This window comes from Mytilus galloprovincialis, chromosome 3 (genome assembly GCF_965363235.1).
Source record: "Mytilus galloprovincialis chromosome 3, xbMytGall1.hap1.1, whole genome shotgun sequence".
NCBI classification, from domain to species: Eukaryota; Metazoa; Mollusca; class Bivalvia; order Mytilida; family Mytilidae; genus Mytilus; species Mytilus galloprovincialis.
This window is the reverse complement of record NC_134840.1, coordinates 87,836,481-87,848,193: the sequence shown is the minus strand read 5'-3', so window position 1 is coordinate 87,848,193 and position 11,713 is coordinate 87,836,481. Positions and strand designations below refer to the sequence as shown.

Sequence of the window (11,713 nt, the reverse complement as noted above, 5' to 3'; positions counted from 1 at the left end):
AGTTCGGTCACTACTCAATTAAGTTTGTCGATAACGTAGCTAATTTTGACGGTAAAGAAACATCAATTCGATCACTTCTCTGTTACGGGCTGTAGAACAGACAGATGATTATCCAGGATTTCCTCTTTGGTAAGTGTCGTTAAGGTATATGTTGAGTTTCCAAGTGAATTGTCAATACCTAATTCATTTATCAGGCAGTTTAGGTAATGAGATTTAAACACACAAACAATGTTGTTTCGGGCTTTATCTGCCTGGACAACATATTTATCATGGAGTTAGGACAAATGTTTTGCAACATTTTTGGTCTTTAAAGAGTGACATAGGATGGGTATTGATAGACCCAATAATCCTCGTCTGAATCGACCAGTATGTTGAAGTTGTGTTTACATTTGATGCCCACGATATTTCGGACCTTTGGATAACACATTTCGTAGGGAAGTGGTATTGACAATGTTGAGGTCACCGGTAATAACATTCATTTCAAAATTTAATATCATCGGATTTTTCACAACATCAATTTCATAAATTATGCATGAAGACATGATCATGTAAATGACTACATTATATTTTTTCTTCTTTTTTTCAAGATATGTTGTTTTTTATGTTGTAAATTCTTATCTCCTCTTTGGTATTTATTTGAATATTTACACATTCATTTAGTTTGTAATCTAAATAAAAGAAATATTTTGTGTCTCTGTACAATGGTGTATAAAAACAACGTACAGATAGTCAAAAGGAAACCCAAATAAGTTTTGAGATGGAAACGGGGAATGAGTCTTCAACACAGCAAGAAAATCCAGCATTCCGAGACAGGTAATAGCCGGCCCCTAAACGAAAATGTATACTGGGTTCAGCAAAAAATGGAGACTTTATACTTGCGCACAAATTGATATTCGGTTCTTGATTTTTTTTCCTCAACGTAACGACTGATAACAAGTTACACATCTAACATAGTTAGCACTTTAATATACTATACAAAATAAACAAAATTGGCATGTCGGACAAAATAATGAACCAGCTCAGATAATTGAGTTGAACATGCAGACTTTTCACACATATTTTCATTAAATCATACATCACACAGCTCACACGCTTGCTTCATGTTCACATTTACAACATTATTTTCATTTCTCTAATAGTATGAATAAACTTCTCTGATAGTATAAGTAAACATCATTGACACAGTCATTAAAATCATAAAGGCACCAACTCGATTACACAAAACACAGTAGCATTTTTCAGAAAATGATTCGCAATGAACATAAACTTATCATTAATATTTAAAATGTATGTTTTCAACTTTAATACACGAAAAATATGTAACAGGATCAAAATGGGTTAATCCATTTGTAGAACTACCGAAGAAAATAATCGACATTGTTCGGTGTTTTGTCTTATCTTTTTTTTTAAATCAAAATGGTGAATATTGAAATCAACTGTATACTAAATTTAATGGTTTGATACTGATGCTGATTCTTAAAAGTAAATATGTTCCATTTCCTTTCTCTCCTTTTCATACGTATCTTGTCCCAGCTTAGTATATTTGATTCATATGGATAATAGTTACTATGACTCTAAACATCTTTTTCTTTGTCAATTTTGCATTGAAAATTTCGAAACGAACTACCGTCAGTGACGATCGGCAAAATTATTACCTGGTAACACACCCTTGTAAATCTCCCGAATGGACTTTTGAAATTTATTTTATCCAGGGACTCTCTATACTAGTTAGTATAGAAAGTCCGTGGTTTATCGTACTAAAGGAAAGTCTAAATGAGTTTATATTGTCTGTTATTAACCACATCAAATAGAACTAAATATATAACTTACGACAAACAGTCGAAAAAATACAATGACACGTGTTAAATTGTAATCGTATAAGGAACTTTCAACGGTATTTGTAAAAAATGTTATAAAAAGTAGGGTAGTAATATATGATCAAATATTCGAATCTTTAAAAACATAATAGAACTTGCATTTAAGCAATATCTCTTAAACTGGTGATGGGGATAACAAGAAATTTGCAGACAAATCCATAGCAGGTGAGGAAAAGCGTCGTGTTCTACTTTCACCATTAAACTCATCTTCCCTGAATGATACACACTTCCTTAATTTTTCTGTGCCTGTACTTTTCGGTAATCTATATGAACACTTTACATCAGATGATTGTTTCTCTTCGGATATTGATGATTCCGTTTCTGATGAATGAACAGAAGAACTACACACTGAACTCATTCCAGATTTCAATATTGATCTCACTTCGGATTGTTTATTTGAAATATTATTTTCCTTTGACTTGTCACTTTCAAGTTTAGTAGTACACAGAGAAAATCGTCTCTGCGTGAATCGTCTGTCACTTGCACCTTCATGACCATTTTTATTGTTGTGACTTACAATCGGCTTTGAGCTCACGATATCAACACTATATCGTCTATGACGACTCACAGCTCCATTGTCTTTCTGTTTAGGTTTTGATGTTGTCCCCGTTATATGCTTACTGGAATGCTGTTTCGTAGTTTTCGGTAGTGTATCCATTAATCGAATGGTTTTGACACTCCCTATCATATTATCTCTTCTCATGGCTCCTTTCTACATTGGAATCACAATTCTTTTTTCCTCTCTGCATTAAAACAGACCAATGATTAGTTGTCTTAAATCTGAAAGAATATTTTTTAAATCAATTTATGGAGATATTTTGTTATTCAAGCTGTTGTGAATTTTACATTTAAAACTGATAAAAGCGACAGATTCAATGTGTTCTTTAAGGACATAAAATGCTATTGAATATGGACACATTATCGTTCCAATAAAGACCTAATACGGAATAAATATAACATGAAAAATCGATTTAGATAATCATGTATGGTTCAAATTGTTCTTTTTACAAGCTACATCAATTTAAATTCCATTGAACTCTGTATGTGATGAAAAACATCTACAAAAATCTACGAAAATATCTTCCCAAAATCCAAACGAACTCATTTCTATAAACATTTTAAATTGAAAAATGTTGTTCAATACACATCCAATTAAATTTTAAATAGCCAAAAATAATCACACCGTTCTTTCAAATGGACCGAAAATCTTTATAATTATTAATTAGGTGCTTACCTTCCATTTTCAACCGTCTGCTCGTAAAATACCTTTCCAACTGATGGAAGATGAAGGAGCAAACCAATATCTATAGACCGACACGCCTCAACCTACTGTTCAAATTAATCACTAACATATGAAATCAGTGCATTGTTGATGTTTAAATATTCATGGATCTATTTAGGTGTATTTGTGATCGGATTAGCTATACCCAATACACATGACGGGCGGTGTTTATGTTAAAATAATTACCTGTCGTCTGAAAAGGTCGTTCAACATAGTGAAAAATCCATTACTGATATGTTTAAAGTACTTTTTGTGGTGCGACAAGAGCCTAAGATACCATTCACGATAGATTTTTATAAGCTATCACAATTTCTTTTAAATCACTTTAAATGGTCATCCAAAATGTCAGAAAATCTTTAAACTAACAACACTTTTGTAAATGTTTCCGATAAAACATATACATTTCTTCCTAACCTTTTGAACATTCGGTGATTTGCATTTCGAGGTTTGACGTCCTTCCAATTATGTGAACTTTGTCAGTATAAAGCTTAGTTTACATGTCTGCACAATTACCCACTGACGTGTAATGATCGGAAATATTAGAAGTAACAATAACATTTAATTATTTAAAGGTTCAAACATGGAACAATGAAAACAAAAACGAAACTAATTAAATTTGTGAAGTTAAAACGTTAATTGATATTCCACAGTTATTAATACAGTATGGGTCAAACGCAGCTTTCTTAACTTTCAGACCTAAACATCAGTAATTTAATTTTCCTTTCGTCTTCTATAGTTTTAAAGAAATTTGATCAACTAACGCAAATTGATTTGAATACCAAACATTATTTATGTATATTCGCACTAAAGAAACGACGGATCTTCAAACTACGGCCTATTACAATATTCATATATCGAAATTTCCCTGATTCATGAAAATATAGATTTTAATCATTGTTTTTTACATACCCAAGAACTATTTAACTAACTGAAGTCTGCATTCGATATAGCTGGCTTTTATCGCATCAACACAGATTCGAGAAGCCAAGTCCAATCTTTCTTAAGGCAATTGTGGAACTATCTATAGAACTATTACTATTTTCCAAAATGGCACTAACTATGATTTTTATATAGAGAGCTTTTATTCCATCAACACAGATTCTAGAAGTCAAGTCCAATCTCTTTGAAACCAAAGATGGGAGTATCTTTAGAATGTATCTATGTTTCAAAATTGCACTAACTGTGATAGTAAAAAATTGAAAACCACACGTATGATAATTTCAATTCGTCCGAACCGCTTTTCTGGATTTACCTTCATCAGGAACGCTCAAAGTCAAACATTTGAAATCCGAGGATGTATAAGTACCAAAAGCGTTGAAGAGCTATATGACAAAAATACCTAAAATTGAGAGCCAAATTCATTTAAAGTCATTGACTACTGAGCTGATGATATATTCGGGAACTTATAGTCCATCAGCAGAGGTATCGACCAATTGATTGTAAAAATGAAAACAACACGCTGGATAATTTCAATGCGTCCGAAGCGCTTTTCTGGATTTACCTTCATCAATGTATATTGCCCAAAATAACATTTCGGTTTTATCGATATACGTTTATACGCAACAGGAAGCGATGGATTTTACTCTTAATATCATCCGATATTCAAATAAATGGAACATTTGTCCATACACCCGCTTGCATACAAAGTTTAAAGAGAAATTACTAAAGTACGGGTAAATTGACGCCACACAAATTCGAACTTGATATGTTTTTGTGGTAATAAGTATTGTGTATATTTATATTTTTCATAATATTTGATAGAGGCAAACTTTAGTGAGAGAACGGGAATGAAAAATTCAGCAATTTTTCATTTGAAAAGTGATATTAACGTCACGCCACACCAAAATCCGGATTGGTCGTTGTGTTGTGTTTTGTGGTAATAAGAAGTCTGTGTATAGTTTAGTTGAGGCAAATCTGAGAACGGAAACAAATTTTGATTGCCTTTCTTTATACAATGAATATCAAACGGATAAGGGTCATTCATACTATCTTTGTGTAAAAACTTAACGAATATTGTTTAATCCCGTTTGGCATTTAGATCGCAAATATTGTATCTTTTGACATTTCAGACATTTTGGTTTAATATAAAAGAAAGAAGACGTGGTATGATTGCCAACTCTCCACTAGAGACCAACATTGTCGAATGGAAAATAACTCGATTGACAGTGACGGGATAGGGTTTTGTTTAATCCCTTTTGGCATTTAGATCACATATATTGTATCTTTTGACTCTCCAGACATTTTGGAGTTTTTTTGCAAATTCTCCACAAGAGATAAATAACACGGAAATTAACAACTATAGATCATCGTACTGCCTTCAACAATGAGAAAAGCCGCTACCGCATAGTCAGTTATAAAATGTCCCGAAATGACAATGTAAAACAATTCAAACGAGAAAACTAACGGTATAATTTATGAATAAAAAATGAATGATAAACAAATATGTAACACATAAACAAACGACACGGACACATGCAAGGATATTTCATAAACACTTGTTGTACACATGCACGTGGAACTGTTTCAAGCTGTGTTATAATCTTTCTTTGAGTGCATTATTAATCTTTTCAGGGAAATGGCTTAATTACAATGCAATTAATCAAAGAACGAGCGAGTTCTTCTTTGATTTGAAAATTACCAAAAAACACTTTGCACACATAGATTTATCAATATTTTTCTGGCAGATTTGTTTTGAAGTAGAATATCAGACCAATATTCGTCTTTACTACAAGAGAGTACCGTACGTTTTGACAAACTGTTTGTTTTTAAGTGACATAGTTTAATATATTATTGTTTTTAAATGGATTTTTGTGTTTTATCTAAAAATCAGAATTAATCAAACATTTGTTTGTTTGTATAGTTACTTAAAAGGAATGTATATCTTCAGTGTTCAAGAGGATTATTTTAATTGTGTCGAACTTATTTACTATAAGATTAAAATGATGTTCAAATATATCTTTATAAGCAAGACCATTTTGTTTTTGTTTTGGATTGTCTTTTTTCAAATCAATTGCCTGTTCTAAGGCTAGTCATAATGTCTATAAAAATGTACCAATATTCCTACAATCACCTTATTCTTGTACAGATAGAAGATAACTAAATTTTGTGTATACCATATTTGTACAGTATAAAAATATCGGCTCCTGGTATTCTGCATCTATTTTGAGCAAATGCAGTTATATCAAAATTAAGATTTACCATTGCGATTCATTTGGTGTGCTTGTCGTGATCCATGTTAAAGCTATGGCTTTTATTTTTTTTTAAAACAACGACTGGTAATTCAAACATTAGCTTCATATAATGTTAGTGTATTTATATATATCTTGGATTTTTTTCTCCCAAATTATCGTTGATACTAAACACTGATATTCTGATAATGATATTAAAAAAGATACTGAACTAACTTTAGAAGAAAATTAAAGTTCGAGATTTAGAGAACCAATTCAAAAACAAAGCGACAGATGTATAAAACAACAGAGCAGTAAGAAACAAAATATAAAGCCTTGAAATGAATGAACTCCAATCAAAACCTGAAATAAGAAAAAACCTTACTTGTTTGTTTCGTTATGCTAGTGAGTTCTTCTCTACATATACTTATATTTGAGAAACAAGTAAAATAACAAAAATACCAAACGCCAAGAAAAATTCCAAATTTTAAGTGAGATTGAAAACAAGACAAGGAAGGAGGCAAGTATGCTTTTAAATGAAGAACAGAGTGAGAGGAAGTTCAAGTAGACATATGTTTTTTTGCGTATGTCCCAAGTCAGGACCCTCTGCCCTTTGTTAGTCTTGTCTGTTTTTTTTTAAATTTTAGTTCATTTTTATGTTTTGCAGTTGAGTATGGCGTCTTTTATCACTGAACTAGTATTCATTTTTGTTACGGGGTCAGCTTAAGCACGCCTTTTTGTGCGGGATTTTCTCGCTTTGTTGAAAACTCTTGTTTTTCGCTCCTTGATCGGGTTGTTGTCTTTTTGACACCTTCCTCATTTATATTTGCAATTTCATATTGCATTGAATATTTCATGTTAATTTTAATATTTTCCTCCATCCTCCACATTACTTTATATTTGGTCACTGTAACGTTAAGAAGCCAAAATTATTTGCACAATGTTTAAAATAAAGTATGTGACAAACAAAGTGAGAGAAAAAATGAGTCGCAATATTTTTGATGGCCATTTTTACCACAAAAAAAATGGCAGTAAAAAATTAAAGAAGATTTTAGTTGAACACCGAGACGTGCCTACTATAAATTTGAAATGGAAATATGGAAAATGAGAAAGCGACAACAACCCAATCAAACACTCACAGTAACAGTATTGTACGTATTGTTGGACATAATGATTGGTGTAAGGGTGTCGAATTAAACAACAATGTAGATTTAGTATAAAAAACGAAAGTGAAGCAAATTTACCAAACTCCACAGTGATCTGAAAAAGGATAAGTCACTTAAACCTTACAATGAGAATTTTATTTTTGCCTGTTTTCTTTAATAAACAAAAAGTGTTCATGTGTGTATCAGCTGTCGGGGATGTTTATAAATAAAACAGATTTTTTTTTCTCAGAACGATTTTTTTTTCACTAACAACTTTTTTTCTCTACAGCACACAGGATCAGGACTTTTCTTTCTGAAACATAATGTTTTTTTTTTTTAATTTGAATGCTCAGTCATTAGATACTATTTTTTTCACTTCCCTTATGATAGTTAACTCGATGAAAGAGTTTTTACTTCGATTTGGAAATATTGCGCACATGCGCAGACACACCGATCTTTTAACCCTAGTTGGAAGAATCGAAGTAAGCCGAGTACTTGGGGACAGGACAATAATTTTCGCGTTAATAGAGACTATTCATTAATATAATATAGCAGTGATCGCCTTGGAGAAGAAACTTGAATTTGATAATTAATAGCAAATACACTTTATTTATAGTATACGTATGTTCATAGTATACAGAAACGCGAAAATAATAGAATTAATAGAAAACCAAAATATTACGGGCTTTTGAAAAAGGGAGAGGGCTTAAAAAAGTGTCCTATCTCCAAGTACCTATGATTTTTTTTATACCTTTTCTGAAATTCTCCAGACATAAAATCTTTTACAAAAACTTTCCTACAACAGTTTACATACTTTAAACCAAGCTCTAAATGCCCGCTATTTCGCTATATAATATAGCAGTGATCGCATTGGAGAAGAAACTTGAAATTGATAGTTAATAGCAAATAAAGGCATCAGTAGTATACCGCTGTTCGAAATTCATAAATCGATAGAGAAAAAAAAAAAACAAATCCGGGTTACAAACTAAAACTGAGGGAAACGCATCAAATATAAGAAAACTACGACACAACAGAAACACAACATTAAAATGTAACACACACAGAAACGAACTATAATATAACAATGGCAATTTCCTTGACTTGGTACAGGGCATTTTAAAATAAAAATGGTGGGTTGAACCTGGTTTGTGGCATGCCAAACCTCCCACTTTAATGGAGATGTTAAATATAACATTAAAATGACAACATTACATGACAAGACTACATTACAAATAAATTGGAGAAAATATAGGACAGAGAAACAAATGAATAATAGCCAACAAAAGGTACCAGGTTAAAATTTTAATACGCCTAACGTGCGTTACGTCCACACAAGACTTACCAGTGACGCTAAGTTTGAAAGCCAAAACAAGTACAAAGTTGAAAAGCACTAAGGTCAAAAGTCTCAAAAAGTTGTAACCAATACGCCTGGGACAAGAACATCATTAGGGACCGTTCAATATTTACCAGATGGATGGGCCGGTGCATTCTTAATATTGTTTCATTTAAAAAGCTAACGCCCATCCTTTTAAATTCTGAAAAAAAGTCCTTGCCCATCTATAAAAATCTATAAAAAAAAGTCCTTGCCCCTCTAAAACTATAAGACAATCAAAAATGATTTAGGTTCTTTTTCTATTTTAAAGTTTTTAAAATTTTATGTCTTGAAATCAAAGAATAAACTTTGGTGTTAATACAAAATTTAAAATGTGCTAGTTAATTCCATATATATGTATACATTTAGTTCAAATATGAATATTACTTTATCTGTTCTACTTTTGGAAAAAGAAATTATGGTCCTTTTAAGCAAATATATAGGCAGGCATGTTTTTGAATTTGATGCAGCCTTTTTCGCCTATTAATTAATTCCCTAAATTTGACAACTAAACACCAAACTATCAAAAAACCTAGCATTCTGTAAAATTGATATATAAATGAGAAAGCTGTACAGTTATATGAAAATCTAAGTTGATTTGAAAAAGTTAAAAAAAATTTAAAGGTGACCAGTCACCATCCAAATTTGGTCCAAACTTAAAATTGCAGCTTTTTTTTTAAGCTATTAACTAAATCCATAAAAATGACAGCAAAAAAACAAAGTACTAAACAGCCTGGCATTCAGTAAGATCAATATAAAAATGATTTAGCAGTAGAGTTTTATGAAAATGCAAGTTGATTTGAAAAAGTTATAAAAAAAATTAAAGTTGACTATCTGAATTTAGCCTAAAATGAAAATTTGAGTTTTTTTCTTACCTATTAATAAAATCCATAAATTTAACAGCAATACACCTAACTACCAAAAAACCTGGTTTCCTATAAGATCAATATATTAATGAATAAGCTGTATAGGTTTTTGAAAATCCAAGTTGATTTGAAAAATTTACAAAAAAATTAAAGTTGACTATCTGAATTTATCCCTAACTAAAAATTTTAGCTTTTTTTCTTACCTATTAATTAGATCCATAAATTTAACAGTCTGAACAGAAAATTTTAGCTTTTTTAATCCTTAATTAAATCCTTAAAGTTGACAGAAATGAACCAAGCTACCAGTTTTTGAGTGCCCGCAAAAGAAATTTCTTACACACCGATAAAATGGATAAAATATTTTGCTATAAATATATTCTGGCCCATCCACTAAATATTTTTAAAAAAGTTCTCGCCCATCCAAATATTTCCACAAAAAAAGTGCTTGCCCCGCCCCATTTTGCACCGGCCCATCCATCTGATAAATATTGAACGGTCCCTTATTATTTAGAATTTAGAATAATTCATACTTTTGTGAACAGTAAATTTTATAAAATGACTATATAATAGATCTACATGATTAAACTGAAATGGTGACTAGCTATAGAATAAAAACGGACACATTACAAAAATACAAAATCCCAGTGTAACGTTCAAAATGAGGTCATACACTTTATTTATAGTATACGTATACTATTTTTACAGTATAAAGAAATGCGAAAATAATGGAATTTAATAGAAAACTAAAAACATTACTGGCTTTTGAAAAAAGGGAGAGGGCTTAATAAAATTGTCTTGCCTCCAAGTACCTATGAATTTTGAAACCTTTTCTGAAATTCTCCAGATATAGCATCTTTTACAAAAATTCTCCCTACAACAATTACATACTTTCAACCAAGCTCTAAATGCCCGCGATTTTGCGGGTGTGTTCTAGTATAATATTGAAGTTTAAATCCGCTTCTAAATGCGTTCAAGACCAAATAACTGTAATTCATTCATTTAATGCATCCAGTTCAGTTTCATATGAATGTGTTTTTTTTTAAATCCGTGTTCTGACATCGGTACAAAATATTTTTCTAGAAATTGAACACATTTGTTATTAAATAGTTCGTTTTTATGTATGCTGTTATCAAGTTGTTCGTTTCTATGTATGTTGGCGTTTGTTTTTGTTGTAATTCTGTGTTCCTGATATTTTCCTCTAATAGTTGATGTGTTTCCCTCGGTTTTAGTTTGTAACCCGCATTTTTTTTAATGATTTTTGAACAGCGGATACAACTGTTGCCTTTTTTCATGATATTCGTATATGAACGTATGAAATGAGATACCAGAGGGCTATCAAAATACATATATCATGACAATGTTAGACACCTTTTATGAAGAAAAGGTTTTCCTTTGCAATAAATTTTAATATACGAAATAAAGTAGACATTCTTCAAAGCTAATTATTTACTTCGATGTTCATCGCTGAACTTTAATTATTTTTTTATATGAAATACAAATTTATGTATGGATTTATCAAACAGTTTTACCCTCAAAGCTGAAACGTAAGCTCTTATACACAAACATTAGTAATGACATTTAAATTGATAAACAGTTATGTTGTCCCCAAAGGTATCAAACTGAAACCAGAATATGTCCCCCAAAACAAACACGAAAACTTTAAACGCTCTTATATTACATAATATACAGAATGACGCTTTCACTTTCAATAAATTATATCAACACTATTCCTCTGGTTTCATCAATATTTCTGAATGACCCATATTGATAAACAGTACTATAGTTCTGCTTTCAATTTGTGTATAAATTATAAACGTTCATAAATACATCTCTACTTAGCATTTTATTGCAATAAATCACGGTAAATTAAAATGAAATGATGACAAGAAGGACTTTTGTATGGGACGATTCAATGTCAGGTCTTATTTTTGTGCCAAAAGCATGGAAATACAAACTGTGAGCTATTAGTCTTATTTAACTGTCGTCAGCTTATACTTTAAAGGA

The 11,713-nt window shown here is 31.2% G+C and overlaps 1 long non-coding RNA gene across 1 annotated transcript; it reads right to left on the bottom strand.

Moving 5' to 3' along the window:
* Positions 1-932: 932 nt before the first annotated feature.
* LOC143069292 (uncharacterized) lies at positions 933-3,337 on the bottom strand. Its single transcript, XR_012976353.1, has 2 exons — positions 3,112-3,337; positions 933-2,657 (listed from the first exon to the last, which is right to left on the bottom strand). It is a non-coding gene; the product is annotated as an uncharacterized LOC143069292 (long non-coding RNA).
* Between the last annotated feature and the right edge of the window lie 8,376 nt (positions 3,338-11,713).